Below are 22,612 nucleotides of genomic sequence, written 5' to 3'. Positions count from 1 at the left end.
TGGAAGAGGGTACTGTGGTTGAATGCTTTTTGAACAGTAGCAGGGGTCTGAATTGAAAGGAAGTCCAGTGACTTCTAATCTGTTTTAAAATGGTGGTCGGGGGGAGGCAGATAAGAGTTAGCCATCAACTGAACTGCAGAGACTACCAACCAGCCTAAATAAGTGGGGCTTAGGACAGTGAGGAAGAGGAGAGGGTTTGTGTATATGCGTGCCTGTGAGACATGGTGTCACAGACCCTGTGGCTGGCTGAGTGAGCTAGGCTGGCCCCCGGGGATCCCACCTGTTCCCACCTCCCCAGCCCTAGGGCGCATGCCCAGCTGTTTATGTTGGTGCTGGAGATAGGCCTGCAAGGCAAGCACTTCACCAGCTAAGCTCTCCCTTCTGCCCTGCAGTAAGCAGTTTCTGAAAGTGTGGTCCCTGGGTGGCAGTGTCATCTCGGCTTGGGCCTTCTTAGACATGTGACTTCTTGGTACTCAGCCTCGATCTACTGACTCAGTTCTGGAGCTCAATTCTATCTGCTTGAGTTTTGGCAAGGCCTCCACTTGATCCTCGGAAGAACCAGGGTAAGAACAACCAGATTGGACACATTGCCAGAAATGGGCAATACTGACAAATGTGTATCTCGGGTCACTCCCTTGAAGCTCTCATTCATTCCAGTTGGGCCAGGAAGTCTGTTCTCTTAAAGGGAACAGTGGACCTCATTAGGCCATCAGAGATGAGAGTAAAGCCCATGAGTAGAGCAAGGTGTGAGTTGGGGTAGCTGCTCCAGGCTATCCAGGGAATAACTCCATGATACTAAGAGTTGACTAGACAACTGTGCATCGGAATTATATTTATGTTGTCTAGGTTTTTCCTCAGTGTAAAAATGGAGTCCTTGTTTTGGGGGTGGGGAAGTCAGTTATTTTCCCACAATACAGGTTTGATTAGCCATGATTGGTGATTTAAAAAATAAAAAAAAAAAAAACTATTTTTGAAGATGCTAAAAGAAAAAGAAAACTTAAACTATTAGAATTGAGCAGTCACTAGTAAGATGTTGGTTATATTTTTAAGTCTAAGTGGTACCCATCTGTGGAACAGCTCACCCCCAAGTTTTGTTTTTAAGTCTTAAATGCATTTTGACCTCAGTGGTTAATGTAAGTGATAATTAGGGCCCCAGCCTAGCTTGAGGGCTCTCAAATAATGTGGAAAATATATGAAACATTGTAATTCTGATTCGTCAAAGCCTTTTCCTGATGGGAAAGTTTCATTCTGTGTTCCAATCCACCATGGTAAGAACATCCCTCTTCCCACCTCAGTCTTAGGGCTGAGAGAGAAGGCTCAAGAAAAGGCTCCTGTGGCCATAGTGGTCATCTTCTGCTTTACTCTGCTGGGAGAGTAAGATGCTGGCTTAGAGACACACTGCCTCTTCAGACAGAGTATGGACGTAGGAAAGTCCCCTTTCTCCTAAACATGCTACACAGAGGCAGAAGATTGAGAACCAAGTGACTGAAGGGTGAAACAGTGCCAGAAACTGGGTCCTAAAGTCAAAGCACAGTAACTCTAGACCAAACACACATCCTCCCTAGGATACCCTGTCCCTGTGTAGTCCCTGCTGGTTTGGTTGTGACCCCAAACTTGGATATAGTCTTTGATCTTTGTTTCTGCTCGGTTCACATGAATATTCCTGTGATACTACCCAGACACCTGGACGTGGCATGCTTCCTACCTGGCCAGGCGTGTCCCAGCGTTCCCGTATCACCGGGATCCAGTTGGACTCCTGATTCTGTGTAGGACCTGTTGAGAATTCAAAAGCCCAGGGTCCCGATAGCATGCTCTTTCATTACTGTAGGCTAATTCTAAGTCAGAATATTGGCACCTGTCCATTTTGTGTTCCTACTTGCTGCAGAGGCAGTGATTTCTACATTGTATAGTCTTTTTGCAGTGATTTCTACATTGTATAGTCTTTTACCTACATTGTTTTGTTTTGTTTTGGCTGCTTTGCTACTGTTTATCAAAGCTACAGTTATATAAATTCTAAACTCTAATTCGGCTTACTTTTTTTTATTTAGAATCACCCTAAACAAGAATTTATAAAACTGTAGCTTTGATAAACAGTTATTTGTTGGATAGACATTAGAATTCACATAAGTATCACGATTATTAGAAAGCAGCCAGGGCCCGTCCTCTAAAATGACCTCAGCATCACCTAGAATACATCTCCCTGTAGAATGATTGCTCTCTGAGACGTGACCACCTTAGATCCTAGTGAAGAAGAACGTCATTGCACGCAGGATGGGTTCATTAAGTAGAATCAGTGTATGAGGGATGGCGTGCTGAGGGCTGGTATAGGAAGACTGTTTGAGGGGACTGAAGAATTCTCAATGAAAACACAGAAGTCATATCCTAGTTATTTATAGAAAATCTTTAAGGAATATTTTTTTTTCCTGAGCAGAATTTGCCATCCTTTGTAACCTGGTGAGAAGAAAAAAAGCCAGGGGAGTTAAACACTTGTGTTCTGACAAGACCAGGGCCATGTCCTTCACACACCTTATTCGGAGGCCCGCTATCCAGGGGGTAGAGATGTGGAATCTTCCACGACTAGGGTGAAGATATTTGTTCAGGAACCCAGCGTTCATGTGACAGAGTGAGGTTTGAATCCAGATCTTCCTGCCACAGTGGCTGTTTGTTCTGCTCTGCCATGTTTCGCTCTTGACATTACCAAACATACAAAGGCTATATTTTTTTTCCTAGAGTACTTTGTGTATTATTACAAGAGGACAACAGTGATATTTTAGAGGTGAAAAAGGAGATCACACAGTCAGTGAATGACCTTGATTTCCAGTCTCCCCAACATTGGAAAGGTTGAGTGAGATACATGCTTTCTAGTCTGAAGTCGATGCCTAGGAAATACAAACTCAGTAAAGAGCAGATGGTTGCCAACGAACCAGAGAGTTTAATGCCATCTGTCACTACTATCTGAACTTAATAGTTGCCTGCGCTGATCCACAGGCGCATTCTACAAAATGGATAAAATGGATTAGAGCTAGGTTTTTTTTTTTTAAATCTCCCTTCTCTGATTCTTTGTAAGTAACCCATCTTAACTTCCCATTGAGTTGTGTATTATGCTGAAACAGTTGGGCATTTGGTCAGTAGCCATATAGTTGAAACGATGGCAGGAGTAAAGGAAGATGAGAGAGGGGGTGGGAGTAGAGTGATATTTAACTGTGTGGTAAAATAAACTAATGATCTCAAGTCTCTAGGTACCTATTAGTTGCTTTGTGGTCTTGGCCAGAACTGTTAGTGTATGGTTTAAAAGTTATGGGGTTTTCCAGGTTAAAGCAAAGTCATAAAAAGAGAACGCACGCTGAAAAACAATAAAATATGCTTCTGATTCTTTGAATGTGGAGATTGTGGTGAACAGATAGTAATTCTTAGAAACACTGGGTTGCCGGCTATGCCAATCCTTAGTTACAAAATGCCAAATGCCACCAAGAAGAATATAACAAAGACAGTCACTGTTAGCAGGAAACAAACAAGACTTCATGATTCTATTGCCCCTCGTCTGATGGCTTCTCTAGACTTGTCGTCATGGATTTCTCTGAGTTAAATACCCAGTGGCAGAAGCTAACAGTTTATGACTGTCCTCTGTGAGTAGATGGCCAGTGAGCAAATGTCTAAAACGTAACTGAGTGCCTTGCCAATTTTCCCAGTGCTTGCTCTGTTGATGGGCTCTATATCATACTGTCCTAGTGACATCAAGGAAATGGAAGTACTTAACCTACGGTCCCGGATGCCTAGGCACCAAGAGGTGAAAAAAATCTGTCACTTCAGACTAGGTCAAAAATATGTGCAGAGTCCCAGGCGTACTCAGCTGGGCTTTCTGATTCCTCTCTTGGGGTCTTCACTTAGCCAGCCAAATGGGAACAGCTCTAAAGGAGTACTCTCTTGGAAGAAGAACTACCGAAGATGGCACCCAGGTAAAGGGGGCACTAGTCTTGATAGAGTGATGGCTGTGTCCGAGGTAGTTCTGTGTAAGAGCAAGCAGTTACTTTGACAGCATAATCAGCCCTGGGTTTTCCATTCTTAACGTGTAGCTTTTAAATAAATTTGAAAAAATATGCTTGTCCTGAGATGCTTTCTCAGCCTCTCTGTCTGGTACCCTGCTCTGCCCAGCTTGTGAGCTTCTCCACAGACAAAACTATCTTCTCTAGTCATCAGCTATCCTGTCATCACGGCGTTTTCTCTTCCTTCTCATGCTTCCATCTCTGTTCTCAGCAGCCAACACCGTCATTCTGGCTCTTTCTACTTCTATTAATCTTTCTGCTCTTGAGTCTTGAAACCCTTTTCCTGCAACAAGTCACCCTTTTCCCTGGGCTTTTTCTTGTGGTGCCCGTCATCACATTAGCTATCCTGTGTGTTTATGTGAGTGAGTGAATGAGTGAGTGAGTGTGTGTGTGCGCGTGCATGCTTGTGTGCACGCATACTGTCTTCTCTGAGAAGGGAATGTGGCATGGCTGCATCTGTTGCTGCTGGAAGTGATTGCCAGTTTTTGTGCCTTCTTCTGTACCCAGTGAGAAGGCATGCCACCTTTGGAGGCTGTGGTTTCACGCCATGGGAGACAGAACAATGCCAGCGTCCCAGTTGGCTCAACTCAGAATCACTCAGTTTATATTTTCCCTGTCTCCACCAACAATCAGTAAGTATTCAGTGATTCTTGAGATGGATTTCAGCTTCCCACTCATTTCTCGGAGAAATGCCCCTCAAGTAGCGTCCTCTTAAAGCAGTGGCCCTCAACCTCCCTGACGCTGCGACCCTTTAATACAGTTCCCCTTGTTGTGGTGACCACCTCCCCCACCAACCATAAGATTCTTCCAGTTGCTCTTTCATGACTGTAATTTTACCGCTGTCATTAATCGTAGTGTGAATATTTTGGGAGGTAGACATATGCCGAGGGGTTGTGACCCACGTGTTGAGAACTGCTGATCTGAATGGTCCGGGATTAAACAGAAGTTGTTTTCAGGCAGGCATGAGGGCGACTCAGGCCCAGGTGCCCGCTCAGCACCTGCTTCCTGGCTCACACCCGCCTCCAGCCCCCTTCCCGTGGCTGACCCAGTCCAGGCTAGGATTTCCTTCACTTCCAACTGTTCGTCCTTAAGACCCGGTTGACTCTCACACCCCAAGCCCCGCATTCTGCCTCACCTTCAGTTTGTTGAAGTCTTCCAAGTGAGCCTCCTCTCCCTTCCTTTCTGTGCAGAAATCTCTCTGTCTCCCTCTTCCTTCTCTCGTTTTCCCTCCTGTCTCCCTCACATCTGGGCACAACCTTAGAACTGTGCCCTCGGCATTCTGTCTGTGGTCCTCTTCTGCTTTAGTAGAATTCTACTTTCCAAGCCCCTGGGCTTTCTCCTTTTCCTTGTGGCCTTCTGACTTCTCACTGGCTCATCCCTTGATCCTTCGCAGTGATGAAAATGATAGGTTGGGTCCAGTAAGATGGCTCGATGGATAAAGACGTTTGGCATGCAAACGTGAGTTTGGCCCTCAGAACCCATGTAAAGGTGGAGAGAGAAAACGGAATACACAACACTGTCCTCTGATCTAAACATGTGAGTCGCTCTGCACACATCACACACATGTACAGTAATAATTAACCTTTTTTTTTTTAAGTGATGGGTACCATTTTAGGTCACTTACTGTGAGTCAGCTGTTTGTCCAGCGCTTTAAGATGCAATTTCATTTAAATCTCAGAGTAGCTCCGGGAGGTCCTGTTGCCACCTCAGCTTTACAGGCGCAAAACTGAGGTCTGCAAAGGCTGAGTAAGTAGTGCAGAGCTCCACAGCCGGCCTCATCAGTGATGAGAAGAGGCTCCCAACCCAGGCATATCTGACTGCACAGTCCCTCTGCCACCCAAGAGCACCTCGTTTGCATCCAGGGACCTCCTCCGCGTCTCTCTTGGCATCTGCAGCCTCTGAATCTGCGCTCTCTAGTTCTGTGAGCTCTGCCATCCTGACTGTTGGTGACGAGCAAGTTTCTGGGTGCACCTGCCTCTGTGCCCTTCGTCAGCCTCTCTCCATCTCTTGTGTCCTGAGGCTACATTCCTAAACATGTTACTGAGTTAAGGTAAAGATGACCTTCAGGCGGGCCCCATCACCATGAGTTCTCCGATGGGCCACGTCAGCCACCCTTGCAAAGGTACTCTCCCTTCAGTGGCCACTCTCTCTCTCTTTTTTTTTTTTTTTTGTTCTAATGAAATGCAAATTCCCGCAGCTAGCCAACTGGTCTCCTTAGATTACATCTTTTGTCATCCAAGTCCTGTGGATATCTACGCTGGCTCTCTCAGGCCTTGCCCCTACAAAGCCAACCTCTGTCACCCTGATTTAGGTCTTTTTCAGTGCTACCTGGACACTTGCCAGTCCTGCTTCGCACCAACTTGTGTCTTATAATGGATTTACACATGAATGATAGAATCACACTTCCACAAAAACTTAACCAAACTAATAGAAGGGTTATTGGGCCTCAAGAACTTTGTAAAGAAGCCCCTACTTCATATGGGCCTCAGCAAGATGTCATCATTTGGCCCTACAATGTGTCTCAAGGTTTTCCTCCGTGGGAAACCCTGCCTTTGGACTTGGAGAGATAGCATAGAGGTTTAAAACTCTTGCAGCGGACCTGGGTTCAATTCCGAGCTCCCATGTGGTGGCCTGTAACTGTTCATACTCCATCTCTAGGTTATCCCGTGCCCTCTTCTGGCATCAGGCACACACGTGATACATGTACATACATACATACAGGTAAAACACCCATACACACAAAATACATTAAAAAAATTTTTTTTAAGTTAGAAACTTTTACCCTTCTGTTCCCAATACCCACCTGCCTTCCTTAACCTTCTGCAGTGACTGCAGAAAGCTGCTTCCTTCTGGAGCAGTCTGTTGCCGTCCGCCTCTTGTTCTACAGTCCTTTCTGCAGCTGTCTTACTGAACTTTTCTCTGTCGTGCTCTTCCTGAGTACACAGGTTGCTCTCCAGAACTCCGGTAAGGAAATGGGCGGCACAGAATTCTTTCAGAGCAACCAGATTCTCAGTGTGTGTTCCAGCCCTTGCAGCTTTGTGACTGAGGGCAAGCCACTGACCTCTGACCTCTGATGGCTCTCCACAGAGTTTGCCATGTCTCAGAGTCCTCAGACCCCTCCTGCATACAGTCGGAGCTGTCCGCAGTCCGTTGCTTTCCTCGTTTTGACGGCATTCGGCTTCTGGAGTTTTAAAGAGCTCTGAGACAGAGTGGTAACGTCCACAGTTCACTCTGAGACGGCCGTACTTTACCTCTGTACAACTCTGTCCTGGGCATGCGTTCACATCCGGAAGTTGGTGTTTAGCAACCCCAGTGGGTCTTCGCTGGTGTGTTCTCTTTACACATGGCTGGCACCTGGGGCCCTCACTGTATGAGACCTTAGTCCATATACCACCTTCAGAAACAACTGTCCAGGGAAGGATTGAGTTAGGAGAGCTAGGTACCAGTTTGCGTGTCTTTAAAAGAATAGCCTGGTTGTAAAAACGCCATCCGGTACCAAAGTATAAAATAGGAATATTTTCTTTATTGTACCCACATCAAAAAATCCCAGGGTAACACCCTGAACATACTTTCCTATCTTTTTTCTTTATTATAAATTCAGAAGTATGTGTGTGTTTATATATGTAGATGGTTATTAATACATACAGATATTTTTCTGTAAACAAAGAAATGGTTGCCCACTAAGCCAATCAAAAGCTATCTGTCCACTTATTTCATAACAGCTATAATTTTTAAAATAAGTTAGCAACAATGTCCCTTTGATAAACATTTAAAGCCTGTCTGTTCCTCTGTTTGGGGCAATGCAGCTGTAAAATTCTTAGCCTTAATTTCATAGAACATTTATCCAAGTACTTCTGAATGATGCATTCCAGGAGCAAAATTAGAGGGTCAGATAACACACACATTTAAAACCTCTGCTAGCTAAACCAAATTACCCACAGAAGCCTGAGACTAAAGTCTGCTTTGATCAAAGTCTGCTTTGCTTTGATTGAGATTTCCAACAATTATCAAAAGTTATCTGGGAGCTGGGGTATAGCCCAGCAGTACAGGACACATCCTAGCATGTCTGTGAGGCTCTTCATTCAATCCTCAAATTCCCAGAAAAAAAAAAATAGATTGTGCAGAATGAAACAAGACAGGAACTCTGCGTAATCTTTGGTTACCTCGCTACCCAAAACGCCACCAAGCAAATACGGTAACTCTTTATGAAGACCATTTGTAAACCGTGGCGATGCACAAGAGAGCTAGTTCAGCTGTAAAATTAATCAGCTGGGTAGTTGAGAGGGAAAAAATCATCCTGTCAGTTAAAACGAAAAAAAAAAAAAAAAAGTAATGAAGATAAGTTCCAAGCGGTTTCTCAGATGGTTTGTCCCAGTCCAGAGACCAATCTGGGGATCTCACAGTGTCTGTGCTTAGAGAATCGCCTGATGGGTCTGGTCACCAGGGAGGACCTTCATTACCACCTCCTTCCTTGGAGGTCAGCAGAGGATGTATCCTTACTTGCAGTTTTGCTTTGTAGGTCTGTCTGGTGGGTGAATGCTGTAAGCCTCCCCACCAGCCACTCCTAGATAGGAAAAGGCCGGGACTCAGTTAAGTTTCAGATCTTCTTGATGGTGTCCTTCAGCCACTGAGCTGGATAAAAACACTTATTTTGAAGCAAGGACCCACCCACTCTTCATTGTAAAACCCTTACAGAGAAAGAAGACATTGGGCACAGGAGAGCCAGTTTTACCCAGCCTGGCCTTTAGTGAATGGCAAACATCGCTTCACCTGCACCACAGGTGATCAGGAAGTGCTTCCTGATGATGAAAACCAAGCATTCCCGGCTGTGCTAGGTGACGGGTGATGTTAGCTCCGCATGAATCCAAGTTGAGTCTGGCCACGGAAACCCCCTTCTACCATGGTGTGTTTGTTGTATAACATTCTTGCAAATTTTCCTAGACAAGATAATAAATGGGAGTGGGTAGGAAGAGTTACTTTAGATCAATATTACATATTGTTTCACTGTATTCCTACGTAGCTTCCCCCATGCAGCGCTAAAGTTACAACGAATGGTAAAGTGTGGCAGAAGGTGGCCTACTAAAGTGATGGGTGGTGCTGACAGTCTCCGCTCTCTGTCCTGCAGCTGTTGTGTTTTGTGTCTAGTATTTGGGTGAAGGGTACTCCGGGTACCATGCTGGCCTTGCCCTAGAGCTAGAGAGCTGCCATTGAACAACTCCATTTGCCTGAGGATTATGACATCTGAGCTTCCTTTTCTCCCTCCAAGGCTCACCCTTCTCCTCTTCCTCATCACTTCCTCACGTTTGCTGTCCCATGTTTCCACCAGCTCCCCTGTTGCTTGCTCCTCTCTCGCTTTCCCGTTTTAAGCATTCAAAAAGTAGAGCATTCAAAATGATTCCATACATCTTCTCTAATAGTGCAGTGTCATCAGGTTTTTTGCGTCTCGCACCAATTTGGTGGCCAAATTGAAATATACAGATAATGGATTTGCTGATGAATAGGTCTAAGAGTTGTTTGTTATTGAAATCTGCATACATATAACACACACACACATACACACACAGGGAAAAACATGTGGTGACGATTTTGTTACATGCATGAGTTCCTGTTCCTGTTGAGAGCTCCATGAACTGCCACCTGAGAAAAAGAGGCCGAGTTTCCAGAGAAAGTGTTAGGATATCTGCAGGTGAACACAGACGTGAGAACGATATTGTCTCAAACACGCAAGATTTATAAAAATATAATAGCTACTCAGAGCAGTAAATTTGAGTTCAAAGTAACTATGTGTGTATTGACCACAGAAAGCTTCAGTGAATAAATTGCGTCTTTTAGAATGAGGGGGACAAAACTAAACAGGAAAAAAAAAGTACAACTTTCAAGAAGAATACTGAGCAAGACAAAGTAAATTATTCTGAGATTCAAAATAAAAAAATTCAGAAAATGGTAATTAATCAGAGAAAAAAAAACAAAAGAAAATTGCTAAAAGGCAGTAAAGCAGCAGGATTGTTGCTGGGAGACCATCCCGTGAAGCAGAAGCAAACACCACACTGGTTGCACTTTCTGGATTTGTGCAGCGTTGAAAAGGAGAGCCGAACAAGGTGTGGAACTGTGAGGGAACCGCGTGCAGAACCAAGTGTGTTAGGACTGACAGGTAGAGCCAGTGATGGAAAATGGGGTCACAGAGCACTAACATAAAGCTTCAAGTGGTGACACTGTGACACATAAGAGGACAGTGAGTGGAAACCAGAAATAGGAAGCCGACGGTCATGAAGTCATAATCAAGACTATTGGCAAAGAAACGTGTTCGCAAACTGGAAAAGAAGGAAGTCCTTTGGCGTGTGAGGACAGTCACTGAAAAGGGGCACTACTTGCTCAAGCCTCTGAGTATGGAAAACTTGATTTGGATCAGCTAGAAATTTGACTTTCAGAAATCATGATTCCGGATATGGGTGAGCTTCAGGGCTGGATTATGTCTGTGTCTTGCTATCTTCAAAGGCTGTATTCACTCACAGCCAAGTGGATGCAGTCATTCCAAGCTCACACATCTGCCCACCAGGATGCCCAGATAAAGAACTCATTCTTCTGTCTCAACAGAAGTCTGGAGGTTCATCTTCAGGACTGCTTATGACTGATAGCCATGCCTGAACCACTGGGTAAGACAGGAGACATGGGCTTTGAATGTCCATCCAATGCATTGAAGTTTAAGGAGTACACACCTCCTTTTACAAGGTAAAGGGGGAAGTAAATATGAAGGACACAACCCATGGAATTCACTCCGGAGACCAACGCAGCACATCCTGGGAAGATGTCTTAGTTGCACAGAGCAAGAAAAAATACTAACAAGGATCAAGTAAATTTCTGAATTTTACAAGAAAAGATTTTAAAAGGCCAAGCTAACCTCTCTTTTGCTGTTCTCTAGTTTCTTTCTGTTTAACAAGCAGCCATTTGAGACTAGAGAAAACTCTTTGTGAAGGGGAAAGAAGGATCTGGGTAGCTGAAGAATTCTGGAGTTAACTCATTGCAGGAAATTCCACATACTCCGGGCATCCATAATTGTGTGTAAGCTGGTTAAAAGTCAGCTGGAGGGCTGGTAAGATGACTCAGCCAATAAAAGCACTGGTTGGCAAGCTTGTTGACCTGGGTTCAATCCCCAGCACCCACATGGTGAAAGGACAGAGCTGAGGCTCTGACCCTCCGTGTGTGTGCCCTCCCTAATCCACACTCAGAATAAATAAATGACTGTAAGACCTTCCAAGTATCAGTTGACTGTATTTGAGCTAACTGAAGGGATAGCAAGCGGGGCTAGAACTTGGGGAGTAGAATGGTGTGGTGTGATGGAAGCAAGAGGAGACCGTCCCCTGACCCAACTCTCACCTCTTCACCGAAGCTCTCTGGGGAACCACAGCTGCAGCAGGCCTCACCTGTTTGTACTGGTCATACTAATGACTATGTAGGAATGTGGTTGGGTGAGGATATTTTGTAAAACAACATCTGGATGAGGCTTAAAAGCAAATAATTTCATTATGACCTATTAGTCCTTATTATGAGAATAACCCTGTAATTGGACTTCAGAAATTTCCCCCCAAAAAAAGCCTCAGGCAAGAGTGTACCGTCAGATTTAAAGGTCTCATTAAATATGACTAAAGCCATGCCTCATTTTAGCCCACCAGTAACTTTAAAAATAATAATAATAAAAAGCAAAAGCAAGCAGTGTTCTCTAAGGACTTTGAGAATTCAGAGAAGAGTAGATCTCAGTGAAAACTAAAGACGAACTAGAAAGGGCTGTGAATGAAATGAGAACACATTACAAAGACAAAATGGATAGCCAAATCGTAGGCTTTGGGAGGCTGGGGCAAAGAAAAACACCGGCACTAGAATTCAGAAATTCAGAATCCAAAATCAATCATCAGTTTCAACTTGTGGGAGAATTTGTTCCTTGTGGTTTTATTTCTGGCATCTCCTCGTACGTTTCTCTCTTTTAAGATAGTCTACACTAATACAAAAATCTAATGAATACATAATTTAACATGAGTGAAATTTTAATAATTCTTTAAGAATAGTATCCCATACAGTTTATGAGGTGTTGAACTATAAAAGCGTTTGTGCGATGGTGTTCTCCTCACCTGAGAATGCTCTTGCGGTGACCTTTTTACCAGATCTATAGTTGTTATTTAGCTTGCTCTTTCCCGCATACCTTACCCATTGTTAGTTCAGCGCCTGTTGTTGAAGAGTCTCTGCTTAGTGGAGATGTGAGATCATGAACCTTAGACTAGAGAAATGGACCCAGTCTAACCATATAGTTAAGTAGGTAGGTAGGTACATAGATGATAGATAGATAGATAGATAGATAGATAGATAGATAGATAGATAGATAGATAGATGGATGGATAGATAGATAGATGGAGATAGATAGATAGATAGATAGACAGACAGACAGACAGACAGACAGATGAGAGAGAGAGAGAGAGGAGGCAGAAAGGAACATCAGAGAGCTTGCAGGCTAAATAGAGCTGGGCTGCTGAGATGTGTGCATGGGCCACACCAGGAACTAGAGAGAGGCTGCTAGGAGTGAAGAAAAGCCAACAAGAAATCAGTCAGTTTTAGAACCACGCTGAATTGACTTTAGCCAACACCTTGACCAAGACTGGAAGCGTGTGTTTGTTTGTTAGTTTGTTTTTCAAGACAGGGTTTCTCTCTGTAGCCTGGGCTATCCTGGACTATGCTTTGTAGACCAGGCTGGCCTTGAACTCACAGAGCTCCACCTGCTTCTGCCTCAGTGCCTGCTGGTGTCAAAGGCATGCGCCACCACACCCTGCTGATTGGAAGCACATTTGTACTTACACCTTCCAGAATGGCCCCCAGCTCTCCTGATACCTTGATACCAGAGGTTAAGCAAAGAACCAGCTGAGCCATGCTGGACCTGGGCTTTGACCAGCACAGAACTGTGAGATGGCACCCAGTTGTTTTAAGCCACTGGATGTTAAGCGATTACTTAGCAGCAGGAAGGCAGTGAACTAACATGGGAAGGAATGGCAACAACAGAAACCTCAGCAGTGGAATGAGCAGTAAATGTTTCCGAACATGCAACACAGAAAGAATGGCCGTCACTTGATGTCTGGCTGAGAATCGTTTACGTGGTAAGCAACCCAGTCCTGAGGCCAGGAAAACTCAGAGCGAGCCTGTGCTCCGCACCCAGCTAAGAGATGAAGAGATTGGTCATTTGGGGAAGGCAGGCCTAGATGTGTGTATGTATGTCATTATGTAAGGAACACTTTAGAAGTGAGCCATATTGACAGAGGAGCCTTGCAGGGTGCTGTAATTAAGAGTGTGGGTGCAGTGTTTGCTGCTACTTGTTTGTTTACTTAAAGTTGCTATTGTGTATGTTAGCAAATTGGTGAGAAGAAGAAACTGTGCAAAGGGAGATTGTTTTGACAATGGCCAGCTACTTCTTTTGTGTTTTCCCTCTCGGGGTACAAGTGTAAAATTTAGGCAGATTTTTTAGGATGTGTTAGCACGAGGGCATTATTTCATGTTTCTTGAGAGAGTCAGGAAGAGCCAGGCTAAGGAATAATCGCATGTGAGCATCACGGTCGGCAGGTGAGACCGTGAGTGCTGAGCTGCATGGTTAACCGCTTTAAACTAAGATGATAGGGAAAAAAATGAAGTGTTTCCTGAACTGTACTAGAATTATGGAGACTTCGTGAAATTAGTCCATAGGTAGACTTTAGACATGTTTAATTGAGTAATTAGCAAGGGCTTCATTAGCATGCACAGAAATAATGTATTCTTAAGAAAGCAAGGCCCAACTGCAGTGTGCTGTGGAAAACAGTGGCTCCTATGCATGTTGGCTGGAGAGCTGTCAGGGTTGCAGCCCTTAGGAGCCCTCACCATTCAGTTAAACAGCGTGCAGAAAGGAAGCCACACTTCCAGGCAGATGGAGCCGGAGTGAGGGAAGCCAAAGCCGGAGGCCTGTAAGCAGTCTCCATGAAGTAAATAAGCCAAAGAAAAGACTTGGGAGGTCATCCAATGTACTCATAAATTCCAGCTATTACCAAAGATGAAAGGGAAGTGAGAGCCATGAGGAACAATAGGAAAGAGTGTTCCCCAGCACCCCCCTTCCCTTTGGCCTCTTGACTTTAGGGGAGGGGCAGCAGGGCTGCCCAGATGGCAGAGCCAACACTGACAGAGAGGAGCGCCCGTGCCCTAAGACCTCTTTAGGAAATCCTGTTTGTGACGGTGGCTTCACTGTGAGGGGATTGGGGTCCCTCCCTGGACTGTACTAGCACACTTGTGAATGAAGCTCTGGTTTCTGGTGCCGAGCTTGAAATCTTAGTATCGTGTGCACTCGGTAAGACAGAAAGTACGCGTTGGGTGAAGCTCAGCTCAGACCTTATTTTGCAAGCATTTACTTCCTTTTGCCATTGAAATGTGGGCAACTTAATAGCTTAAAAACAAGATAAGTCTCTTTTTTTCTCTCTCTCTCTCTGTGGGTATGCTGGACAATGATGGTTTTGATTGCCTTTAAAAAAAAAAAAAAAAGGAAAAAACAAAGCACCCCATGAGGCTCTTGGCACTGTGTTACGCCATTAAGAGAATTTTCTTAAGTGCCTCGGAACGGTTAACGTGCCCTAAAAACGGGTGAGAGGGATGAGGATACTGCAGACTCTTAAACTAAGGCCACCAGCAGGCTCCTTCCCAGAGAGAGCCGGCTTACATTCCTAGCTGAGCCTCGTACTTCTTTTGCTCTTTGAGCGCTCTGGCATCAGGGTAGGACTGTTAGTTTCCATTTCAGGGCTCGTGAGATGAGATTTGTCATCTCTTGCAGACAAGTAGCTAGGCTGTTGTCACACACAGAGAGGCTGGCTGTTGGCCTCTGGACATAGCAGCAGGCCCTTAGCACCAGTCCCCCCGCGTCTGACCCATGACCTTACAGTCCGGGGGCCCACGCTGACAGCCTGGGGTGGGCACCGCTTTGGCTGGTTGGGGGATTGTTCCACAGGCAGTTCTGTGGGAAGCCAGGCTGATCAGTGTCAGTTCTGTGTGAGGAGACACTTCTAAGGCTAGACACTGGGGAAACAAGATGGTTTCCCCAATACTGAGTCTAAATTCCTTACTCTTTTTCCAGGGTGGCCCAAGCCTTATGGGGGGGGGATCACAATACTTAATCAAGAGCAGACTTCACACAGTCCATTCCTGTGAGACTAAGTCATTAAGGTTAATTATTCAGTAGTTAGAAGAAATACTATAATGGGGGGAAATGTCGATTTCTGGAAACCCAAGAGTAGAGGTGTCAGTTTTTTCCATAAAGAAGATTTATAACCATCCTACTGCAGTCTTTCAAAATGGGGAAATCATCATAGTCTAAACCTTAAATGTATTAACAGTATTCTCATCTCAGCCCCTGGTCCCAATCTTACATATGCTCAGGAGCCTCTATTCTCAGAGGTAAAATGCTACCAGATTGTAGCAAGTGGACGCCGATCCTCATGCTGTTGCCTCTCTTCTGTCTGTGAGGTTGTAAATCTGCCTTTTGGAGGAAATCTGCAGAGGTTAGGTCAGGACTGACCAGTGCTAAATGAAAATTTCTTTTCATTTTAGGGTGAGTGCCCCATCCAGCCATTACTCTGACGTCACTGATAGGAAAAATTTGGACCCTCTTCCCTGTTTGTTTGGTTCTGTGTTTGTCTTTGTTTTGCACAATCGCCTGTGTGAGTACCAAGTTTGGCCTTTGTTGGACCCTGTGGGCCCAGTTCTTATTTTTCATCATCTTTCCTAAAGCTGATAGGACAATTCCACAGGGAAGAAGCCAGTATCCCACTTGGATGAACTCTGCAATACACACAATGCTTTCCTTCTTATCCCTGATTCTGAACTGTGGTGAAAGTCCTAGCCTTAGGAGTAAAAGCCTCACTTATGTTTGTGATGTTTATACAAAGTAAAGGAAAGCGTTGGTTGCCAAGCATGTACCCAAGTTGTACTCCTAAGGACCAAAGGGAGGATGCCCCATCAGCATCCTGCGTCCTGTCTTTGACCTTTTGGTTTAAATGTCATCTCTCGGATACTGTCATGGAATACTGTGTTTTACCCCTCATCGGAGTTTCCTTCATTCCATTTACCACTTTCTTGATAGCTGACATTCTTCTATCCTTCTCTGGCTGGCAGAGCAGACAGTCCTTCCATTCTGGGTTCCCCTAACTCGCATCATAAAAAGCCGTGTCCTAATCTCCAGCTTACTGAGTGAGCAAATGAATAAACTACTGAGTATTGCGTGGCCAACTTGCTCCACTTTTTTGTGGACTTGAAGATACTGGCTCCGTGTTTATCACTTTCTTCATCTCTGATAACCAGCTACTGAGAGCTACCTGGTCTTAATACCGAGCTTATAGATGGTATTCAGCATGTTGGCCTGCCTTTCAGAAGAAAGAAGGACGGTTTGTTCAGTCTGGGTCTCTACTGAATGTGAACTGTCTCCCACAGTCCCAGGTGTTTGAACATCTGGTTCCCACCTGGTGGTTCTGTTTTGAGAGGTCATGGGCCTACGGCCTGGCCCATAGAAGTGACTCAGTGACCGAGAGTGGACCTTGAAGACATTGTCCACCTCTCGCTCCTGCCAGGAACCATGCTGACCCGCTGGAATGTGAAAAGTAACACCTGCGAGTTCCGCTGCAGGCGTAGTGGTTCCAGTCTTCCTCACCGTGGTCGACTCCATCCCCTGAAACCATGAGCCGAGATAAACCTCCCTCCAAGTTACCTTTCTGTCCCTGATGTCGGCCATTGTGACGAGGAAAGTAAACCAATACAGCCTCCTATCCACCAGCGGTCAGCATGTCTGGAGGATGCTGCATAGTGAAACAGTGTGAGCCAGCTCTAGCCTCCAGGTCAGTCTCCTGCCGCTTCTTAGCTGGGCAACTCATTACTAGTCATCCTTCAGCTTCCGTTTCAAGTATTGACTGAGGACATGCAAGCACAGCCCCCACACAGTGGTGCTCTGGGGTTAGATCAAACAGTACACATAAAGCACTCAGCTCTCTTTTCTGCTTTGTGTGTGTGTGTGTGTGTTCGGTGCCAACGATTATTGCCGTCCGAGTTGTTGAGGCACCCATCTAAAACAGGACGACCTTATCTCTGGTAGTGTCAGACACAAGAAGAATTAAGAGTCAGAAAGTAATGGGCCCCGCAGCACTGAGGCCCTAGACAGCACCGCAGTCCACCTCAGTCCTAGGTATGAGGCTTAAACTTGGGCCATAGCACACTGAACAGCACGGCCAGGTGACTCAGTAATGAAGTCGTGCCTAGTCATCCTGGGGTTCTTTCTGTGTCCGCCCCTCAGCCCCACCACAATCTCTGCCAAGGCCACAGCCAAGCCTAGAATCTGGCAAGACACTTGAGTACACAAAGGAGCTTCAGAAAATCTATCTAGTAAGACTTGGAAACCAGGCAGGACTGTTTGGGGCAGAGGCCCCACTGACTGCTGGCCAAGGTGCTGGGGTCTTTTCTGCCTTTGTAGCACTTCCCAGAATCTAGAGTGCAGTCCCCCAAGCCCCTCACAGACTCCTGTTCTGAACCACAGGAAGAAATACCTCACACCAGCTAATCGGGGAACTCCCAAACAGTCAGCAGGAAGAAACTCAGAGAATGAAGAAAATGACTGTGTCTCACCGTTCCTCCCCTCGGCCTTCTGAGAGGGCAGCAAGCAGACATTTAGCTGTGAGGCTAAAGAGCACCGTGTGCACTAGAACTGTTTCATGTCTAGAGAAGTGTGGCTGGCTGGCTGGCTTCAGTCAAGAAAGGAGCAGTGGTTGTATGCGTATCACCACCAGACCCTGCCTTTCAAACTGGTCTCTAAGACAGCTGCGCCCACTCTCGCCTCCGATGGAACTCCGTGCAGAGATCCCTCTATTCTAATATTTCTGAAGCATGTCGAATCAGAATGCTGCATTTTAAAATATAATAACCTAGTAAGTTGGGTATGCTGACACACACCTGTAATCTTAGCGCTCGGTGTCCGCCACTAAATAGAAAGTTTGAGGTCAGCCTGGACTACGTGACACCTAGCCTCAAGAACAACTTTTAAAAATATATACGTGTGTATATATCTCACTATTTTATGTAAGATTTACTTTTCCTTATGTGTGTGAGGTTGTGGGCACCCGAATGCTGGTACCTACAGAAGTACCCGCTTCCCCCAGCGCTGTGTCTGGCTGCCTTTTTTGAGCAGCCAGACACAGGTGCTGTGAAACATGTCCTAAGCAGCAGCCATCTCTCCAGCCCCAGAGCGTATACCCTGTGTGCAGGGTATGCTCTCATCTGACGGTGATAATGTGGTTATTACAGGGCATTTTTAAAATATTGGGGAAGAGTGCAACATAAGCCTAGAGTGTTCTTATCTGCACAAGAAAGTAAAGACAGACAGGATTTGGCTTGAAGGAGTACCTCGGCTAATCTGAGGTATTCTGAATATCAAATTATGTAAATATATTAAAAAATTATAACCCACCAAATAAGATCAGGTTTATATTGATGTGGAGAAATGGGAAATAAGAGAAGCCTCTTTATTAGAGCAGAAGAATGACTAGTATAGAAGAAATGGTGGCACTGGACATTTGATTATGATTATAAATTGATAATAAAATTAACCAGTGAAATTGATGCAGGTCAGGATACATACATAGTCTCAAACACTCTTATGTGATAGCTCTTTTTTTTTTTTGAGACACAGTTTGTTTGTGCAGCCTTGGCTGTCCTTGAACTCACTCTGTAGACCAGGATGGCTTGAACTTACAGAGATCCTCCTGCCGCTGCCTCCCGAGTGCTGGGGTTGAAAGTGTGTACCACCACTGCCTGGAGAGATACCTTTTTAACAAGAAAAAAAGAAAATATGAATGTGAACCATTTATAAAAATAAAGCATTGACCAAGAAATGTAATGAGTATTTTTCAACAGTTTCTCATGCACAGTAACATTGTAGCTTATGAAGTAAGTGTAATCTGTTGTTTGTTTTTAAGTAAAAACATCATAATCTGGCTGGTACTTCAGCAGTCCTTACTGTTTGTTATGCTGTAGTCAAAACATTTGTCAAAATGAAATTTGTGAGAACTCTTCAATGTGTGCAGCCTGAGAACCAGGGTTTTCTGTCTTCCTGAGATTCCCCCACAGGGACTAAATCCTAGAATTAGTGAGTAAAGCTTATGTGTGCTCCAAGGGCCTTTCCACCCACTCCAGAGCTCAGCACAGCACTCTGGTGCTGGGATCTGAACTCAGATCTTTTTGCTTATACAGCAGACAGTTTACCACCTAAGCCATCTCCCAGCCTTAAAAGCATAAGACTTTCCACACGTGAAACCTACTGCCCTCTGGGAAAATGTTCACTTTATTCTTCCTCTAAGGACATAGTGAATGTATACCATCACATGTTCAAGGTATGTGCTTGGGTTCCACACACATCAACTCAGTAGTCACCAATCAGAAAAATGGTAGCCGTGGTCGTGGTATTGAGTTCCTGCATTCTCCACAGCAATCAGGAGGCTGAAGTGAGAGTTGCTTGAGTCCAAACCAACAAGGGAAATCTGGCAAGCCCTCATGTCAGGCAGGGGATGGGAAGGGAAATGGAAGGATGGGAGAGACACTCCGTTCTTGTGTGTAATGGTTAGATTCTGGCAGGACCCAGAGATGGAGGTTCATAGCCATTTCTCGGAGCCACTCTCTTGTCTGAGTGGAGTAAGGAGTTAGATTCCCATCCTTTAAAAGCTCCAGTGAGATAGAACCTGAATTTGGTTAATCCAGTCTGTATTGTCTTTGCATCTATTAAAAAGTCCTGCCCTGGGCCTTTCGTCTACAGTGATAGACTAGATGGGGAATGGAAAACCTGGTTCTGTTTGCTCTAGGCAAGTATTAGCCCCTCCATTAACCCCAAGCTTTCAAGAGCGCCTTCTTCTCCTTGGACTGCAAGGCCAGCCTCTTAACTCACAACCTTGCCCTGACAAGGTAGACAGAGCATGGTACAGAGTATATACAGGTTTCTTCCACAGTGGAGCTGACAGTTGAGTGCCAGCTGGTGCCCATGGCAACCCTAGCCAGCTGAGGTAAGCCTCCAGCCAGGTGTAGCAGGGAATACATAATTTCCTGATCCATTCGTTTTACCAGTTATTAAGGAGAACAAGGAGCAGGCTATTTGGAGAGGCACCTTTTGAGAATGGGGGGAGTGCTGATGTAACTGTACCATGCTTTGGGTTTGCTTCTTTTTCCCATTTGTCTTGAACTGGCTTGAATGTTCTCAAGCAGTGACAGTTGGGCTGATTGAGAGCCGTTAGTCAAATCCAGTAACAGTATTAATCTGTGGTTGGAAATGACTGTTAAAGTAAGTGCCAGGCTATTCAGCTGTGGTTTTTCTTCCAGCTTCCAATCATGCCAGGCATCCAGCGGGAGGAATAGAGTCTGTGGTAAAGGAAACCGTTGATAAAAGAAAGAAACCAGCAACTGTCACTACCCATAAGAGCAAGACAACAACTAAAAAAAAAAAAAAAAAAAAAAAAAAATACAGAAAAGTAGAAGACAAAGGAAACTGAACAACGGGTCTAAAGCCCAGACAATCCGATGTGATCATGAGGCATGAGGCTAACACAGTGGTGCCTCAGGCATTGACTCCCACTTTTCCATTGAGGAAAGGAAGCCCATAAGCACCAAACCATGCTATCCACTGTATTATGAGCAAGAAAGTTGCTCTTGAGGGAATCAAGTGACTGGCATTTAGACATTGCCTTAAAATCACTAAAACGAGGAAGTATCTGGGGGTCCACTCATCAGGTTCCCTGGAAGCCAATTACCGAGTCATCATCCTTTGTGCCGAATCTTCCAGAAAAAGTACTCAACAGTATTGCTGCCTTTTAGAAGTTAGGAAGAAATGCATGTTGTAATGATTGTATTTTTACTTTAGAGGGCTTCAGACTGACATCTTTCATGAGGGTGTAGCAAAGGATGAAGAGTTCCAGGAGTGTAAAGAGGAAACCCTCCCAGTGATCTGTATTCAGAGGACTGAAAAGGAGGCTGGATCTGTAAGGAGGAGTTCCAAGGTCCAGCCTAACCCCGAAGCATTCCATCCACCCCCAACAGGAGCATAGCGTTTTCACCAGCCCTTCTACCGAATTGCAGTATTTTAAGATGTTCACTGGTTCCCGCATCTCGTTATTTCTAAAGTCAGGGCTTGAATCCTGACTTCAGTGAAATAGGGTTGATCTGCCTGGGAAGTGCAGCGTTGCCTGCGTACCATTGGCACTGTGTGTCAGTGGCTGGTTAACGCAACATCAAAAGACATTTCAAGTCCCAGTAAGGAAAACATATTTACTTTGTGGGCTCGTCTGTTATAACTTGGTGTGTAAGTGAGGTTACTTTGAGGCAGTCACAGAACCCTTGAATCGATTAAAGAGAACTTGACCTTCAAAGTTAGCATGGTACTTGCAGATCACAGCCCGTCCTGGGCAGAGCAGGACAAGGTTCCTGCCCAGCCTGGATGTTGTCCCGCTGCTGGCCAGACACCACATCTGCTCTGAAGCATCCTTCAATCTGGATGTTGGCAGAACTCCCGAATGAGTATTTCAAGGTACCAGAAGTCTCACCTCAAATAAGGAGTCTGTAAGACAGGAGACTGGGAAACTTTGTTCATTTGTGGGACCTGGCCGTCAGTGTGGTGCTGTCATTCACCAGCGCTGCTCAGTGCCAGCCTGCAGTGTCCTCCCTGAGAGAGATCTTGGCTGCATTCAGGTACCAGGTTCGCCTTTCATAATAAATCACTTACTTTAAAAAAAAGTAGTATTGCTGCCCTGTGACCAAAGGTGCCTGGAAGTTTGCTTTTGCTACATTTTTGTAAGTTAATAAAGAAGAGCATCTAAGGGCACTCGCCACATGCATCGCCACTGAGATTTCTTCTGAAACTTTCAACCTATAAAAGCCTGTGACACGTGTACTCTAAAGCTCATGGTAGTGCAGTATGCACAGTGTTTATTGTCATATGATTAAAACATTATAAGCTATTAAAGCTTATAATTAAACCCTCTACTTTTTTTAAAGGGTTCTAATTAATTATTTGAGATGAAGGGACACAATACAAGCTTCTAAATCTTTCAATTTCTCTCCAGGCAATATGGACATCAGTCACACCCTGTAATCCCAGCACTTAGGAGGTAGAGCCTAGAAGATCAAGAGCTCAGGGTCACCCTGAGCTACCTAGCAAGTTTGGGGCCAGCCTGGGATACCTAAAACCCTGTCTCAAAAACAAAAAACTTATCTGGAGTCTTAATTTGTATGTATTTTCACAAAATACATAATCAATCTGTATGTATACCACTGGATAATATACATATGGTCACATATAATATATATATGTACATACATGTTTGTATGTATATGCACATATATTATAAAAACAACCTGCTGGGTTCGTTTTTTGTTGTGTGTGTGTGTATACGGCTGACTACTCTGTTTGACAACTGATGAGGGGGTTCTTCCCTGGGAGAGGCCAATTCTCCTTCTCCCAGCAGCCATTAGTTGCCACTTGTTCTTCATCGAGGTGGTAG

The 22,612-nt window shown here is 44.9% G+C and overlaps 1 protein-coding gene across 1 annotated transcript in view; it reads left to right on the top strand.

The window, feature by feature from the left end:
- Cdk6 (cyclin dependent kinase 6) overlaps window positions 1-22,612 on the top strand; it is a gene marked incomplete at its 5' end in the record, with an annotated part of 184,009 nt that overhangs the window by 129,528 nt on the left and 31,869 nt on the right. The window lies entirely within an intron of this gene.

The sequence above is a fragment of the Psammomys obesus genome, unplaced genomic scaffold (genome assembly GCF_907164565.1).
Source record: "Psammomys obesus unplaced genomic scaffold, mPsaObe1.curated_primary_1811, whole genome shotgun sequence".
In the NCBI taxonomy this organism is placed as follows: Eukaryota; Metazoa; Chordata; class Mammalia; order Rodentia; family Muridae; genus Psammomys; species Psammomys obesus.
Note: the sequence above shows the minus strand (reverse complement) of the source record. Positions and strands in the feature narration are given on the sequence as shown.